The following is a 5,232-nucleotide window of genomic DNA, read 5'->3' on the forward strand; positions in this document are numbered from 1 at the left end:
CAGCCGCCCCACTGATCACAGGGCCCAGACGAGGAAGTGCTCATTCAGGAAAGAAGCGTCTGCTGAACCAGCACTGAGAGAGAGAGAGAGAGAGAGAGAGAGAGAGAGAGAGAGAGACCGCATGCATATTACAGCGATATACAAGACTTATCTACGTAATCTAAATTCTACCATGTTAATCTCATTTGGAATGAAGAAATTATAGTCAAAATCTGTTTGTTTTGGTCTGAATACCATTATATTAACCTCTTACAGGGTTTTTGTTCTTTTACCAAGTTAAGTATGTCTTTCAGTCTGTCTAAAAGCACTTAAACAACAAGGAGAAAGGTCATATATTGGATTAAAGGTTAGAATGACAGTAACAAAGGAAAAGGGTGGTTGGGGTGTGCTAAGCTGCGTGGCCAACATCAATAGACACACTGCTTCCCTCTGCAGTTATTCAATACTACAAGCGAGCTAAGGAACTGTACCGTGCCTTCTCCCTCAGCTCAGCAGAGATGATGGGTTTATAAAGAGGGGTCAGAGAGGACATCCAGACGATGTTCTGGGCAGAAAGAGACTAGACAGAGTGTATTGAATCATGAAAGATTGACATCAAAACAGTATTGTAGCTGAAAATTGCACTCAGTGAAGGTTTGCTTCAGTGACACTCCAGGCCTTTTCACTCCTCTATTCAGTGCATGATATTTGTGTTTTTGATGTTTACACTGTGGTAAAAGGTAAGTCGAAATATGTTTCTATGAGAGACAGAGGGTATTGTGGGACCGTAATTGGATGATCTTTATTTTGATACCGGATGCTGTTGCTCTGGGGATAAAGAGCAGAGGTTTCTGGGATAGTTGTTCAGTTTAGAGTTTGGTGCCAAGCCAGACACCAGCTCTCTGCTCATATGATTTCTCATTTTATTTGTCCCTGAAGTTGTGTTGCTCTAATTATACCATGAGTCTTATCTGAAGTCACAGTGTCCATGGATTATCATTCTTTACCCTGGCCTTACAGTATTCTGGGGCCTGTTCTTCAAACTGAATCCAAGCTAGTCATAGGCTCTAAGGCATGGAGTTCCTCTTTGTCAAGTCACAGGGTCAGAAATAACTCCCTGTATTAGTTTCTCTACACCAGGAGTTCAGGATTTTCCACTGGTGTGACTCCCTATAGTTAGTCAGAACAGGAAGTGAGTACATTGGCATAGAGCTGCAGTCAGGCCATATGGAGATCATTAGGGATGATGAGTGGTGAGACCCTGACTCTGAGCAAGGCAAGATTTCTGCCTTACCCAAAACTTCCACAGCACTTTCCACCGAGGAGAAGAGCATGGTACAGTACAGACAATCAGTACCAGTCGAAGAGAGAGGATGACAAAACTGTTGTAGGAGTTATAGGTCGATAGCTTGTCTGCACAGGAGATTAACAGAAAAAACACCATTCAAGAGGTAATGGTTTAGTCAGACAATTCCAGAATGAGGAGTACTGCCAGATAACTTTACTTTACATAAAAAAATATTGTCAGACATGGGTTGCAAACGTTTTTTATAAATTCCTTGGTTTTCCTGAAATCCCATTTGAACGATTCCTGGAATCAGGAGGGAATTAGAAGGAAATACAGAATCCTCCAAGCAGGATTTCTGGAAAAACAGGTAATTTATTGAATGTTCGCAGAAGTCAGACAATAGTACTAGAGAGTATTTCATAAAGAAATATATTCCAAAAAGAAGAGTACTGTCAAACAACATTATCTTAATCTAGATCAACTCTTCCCTGAGTCATGCACTACTGGCTTGGGGTGGCCAGTGTGGGTGTAGTCAGCCTGCCTTGGATTCCTATGAGCTGTTAATGTAATCTTCCCCAAACTTATAGTCTTTTATAATCTTCTCCCCTTCACAGTCGAGCTTGTTCCCTGGCCAGTATCACCAGAATCAGGGCTTGTCCAGGGACAGGCAGATCCACAGAGGCCCCAGCACCACCAGTCTGATAACACAGGAATGCTATGAAGAGTGGGGAGGACCTTATTCTGCAGGAAGTTAGGGCTACTATCTGGTATGAGGTCAATACCTTATCTGAGTGTAATCTTTATGATCATTCAACAGTTTCTACTTGTATGTCTTGGTTGTGTATTTTGTCAGTGTGTCTGCATAAGTATCATCTCCTTTTAGAGGTGTGTTTGCTGTTTAGTAGTAATAGCCATTTTGCAACATGATTTACATGTAGGCCTTTACCTCTGCATTGTAAAATTAAGGTTTTGTTCAGATTTTTATGATAATCATATCTGGTCATCTTATCAATTGATGGTATCATTCACTTTCAGCTTGCCTTTCAGTAAAAAGGCATTACATATTGTACTGCTGCTCGTTTCGTGTATGGCTGCTCATCAACAACTCCATTCTGAAGCAAAAAGGTTAACCTCAAAAACGCAAAATTACTTCAACAGATGAGTGCTATAGATCTTCCATTACTATGCAAAAGCCTCAGCAGATATTTCACTCAACACCACTTCACGTTTGTGTTGTTACGAAAAATTGTCTGAAGAGAAGTCATGAAAACACATCAAAAACAATGCAGACAGACGGGAATAATAATGGGCATACAGACAGACAGACAGGCAGGCAGATAGACAGGTTTGTGGGCTTCAGCACTGCCAATGCCATGTCACTCAGTAGGTCTTTAAATCAGTTTATCAGATCCAATATGGTGTGAAACTTTCCTGATGGAGTGAAGTATTGAACTGTTACTGTAAGGGGAATTAACTATCGAATTCATCAAAAGCCATTTGGCTCCAATGCTGTTGCAGGGTGAAGCTGTGGAGATGGCAGCCCCATGTATCATGTCGTTTCCCATTGTAAGTGTTTCTGTCGCCAGAGGGAAAAACACAAGATTAATGTGATGTCGCTGCGTTTGGGCATTTCACAAAACCATGGTTACCGTGACACACTTTTACCCAGCAAGGAATACATGGAGAGAGAAGCACTCAATAATAACTGCATGGCTAAGGCTACCATGATATTAGATGGTCTCATTATATGGTTGAGATAATCCATTCGATTTAAATATATATATATATGATTAAATACAGTATATAGATTAGATATACGTTTTAATACATATGATATAATATGAATGATATTTGTTTCTAGACTTAGGTTGGATGCAGATGTTGCAATTCCATTATGCCTGCTGGTATCCCACTGGGCACAGACGTCAATTCAACATCTATTCCACGTTGGTTCAACGTAATTGAATTTAAATGATGTGGAAACAATGTTGATTCAACCAGTGTGTGCACAGTGGGATATGATTATGGTTTATGTAAAATCATAAATGGCTTTAAATCTAATGACTGGTGGGTGAATTTAAGCTTATGTCCTGCTGTTTTTATCATACTATATCAGAATAAATAAAGAAACAATACAATGTGGTTTCAGACTAGACTACCGAGACTAAATACTTTCTGAGAAACAGGATTCCTGCAAATGTCCAAGAATTCCAAAGAATTTCCATAATGCTCTGGAATACTACAGGAAGGTACATCACAACTACAGACTGTTAGATGCAGTTTTTTAGGAAATGGCCTGATCATTCTGAAATGACTAGATGATACACAACCAATTGCCTTTGTTGGAGATGCCATCTGTAAACACACTGAAAGATAAGGTCAGTGACTGTTATTTAGTGGCTGTTAGGAGAATGTGACCACTGACCACAGCCTTGTTTGGATGTCAGTGGGTGATAGGCTATGGCTTGATGGGTAATTTCCTAGTGGAATTGGTGTATCTGGGTTTGGATACAAACATGGTATGTTTGATCAGGACCACCAACGATGCAGAGTTTGTTTGTGAAAATTGATTGTTTACATGATTGTTTTCAACACTACCTCACATTCAAACTGAAATGTATAATTCAAAGGAACCTCAAAATGTCAGATCCATTAGATTTTTAACACATGCATGTATTATTCATATTGTACAGTATGTACATTTTCTTAATTGTATCCATGTTAGCTTGGTATATGGTATGCTTCTCAGACAGACTGGGATTTGATGCGGTTGTGTGTCCATGGTCGCTGAATCCTGGAGGGGCAGTCATGCAAGCTATAATTGACCTAAAAAGTTTTCCTTCCAGTCCACAGTCCAAAACAAATCAATTGTATTTGACACAAGCTTGTGAACAACAGGTGTAGACTAACAGTGAAATGCTTCCTGACGGGCCCTTCCCAACAATGCTGAGAGAGAACAAGAGGACTAACAAGATAAATAAATTGGGTAAGCGTAGCTAAGCCCATGTACCCTTCAAGCCTCCTTCCATCTTTGGATTCAAAGAAAAAAAGAAACATTTTCTGCTGTTTAATATCTCAACCAATTCATCTCGTTGTTATATTCATAAGAGTTTATATTCTAAGCCAGTCAGATGTTTTATTATTAAGCTATTGACAGTTATGTGTAAATTCCCACTAGTGCCCAATTTCAAAGCTGCAAAAAAACTTGGTGTTGAGGCGACACTCACATAAACACATTTTCCAGAAATGTTTTGTTGCTTCTCAGATAAGTGATCATACTTTATGTAAAATTAAGATATTCATGAACTGATATATGCACATGATAGCATATTTCATGGGCATTAATGACTATTTCTTGCCAATGAAAATATGGGTTTTTCATGCTAACAGTTGTGCCTGCATGTCATAGTCACACAGTAGTAACATAACCTGGTGAACTACAACAAGATAATACATTTCAGGCATTCACAGCATTCACAGTATCTGGTCAAGAGTCTGTCCCCGACTTAGGCGCAGATCAAGTTCTCTCCACTTAATCATATTGTTTGTGTGTTCAGGACTACCCTCACGGTGTTTCAGAATGGCGTTGATATTTGACCAGTCATTCACGCCTTCCTTTATTATTTTGTAGTCTTTTGTAGAAAAGAGCGTACAGCAAAAACAATACACAGCGTTGTTTTTGATTGAATATGAAAGCCAGCTCCTGGTAATCTTTTCCCCATTTGACAGCTGTCTCTGTAATAAGCCTGAATGGAAACCTTTTCTAGACTTGTCTTTAGGGTAAGAAAAACCCAGTCCTGGTTTGAATGGACCACTGCGCACTAACTCAGTCCTCATAAAGTCTGTTAAGCCTGGGGGCCAATCTGCTGGGTCATTTGATGGAGCAGCAACTGTTCTATTAGGCTCTGAGCTGCTTGTATCTGATGCAGGCTGAACACCTCTATTTGTGCTAGTACTGGCTGAGG

This window comes from Salmo salar, chromosome ssa03 (assembly GCF_905237065.1).
Source record: "Salmo salar chromosome ssa03, Ssal_v3.1, whole genome shotgun sequence".
Lineage (NCBI taxonomy): Eukaryota > Metazoa > Chordata > Actinopteri > Salmoniformes > Salmonidae > Salmo > Salmo salar.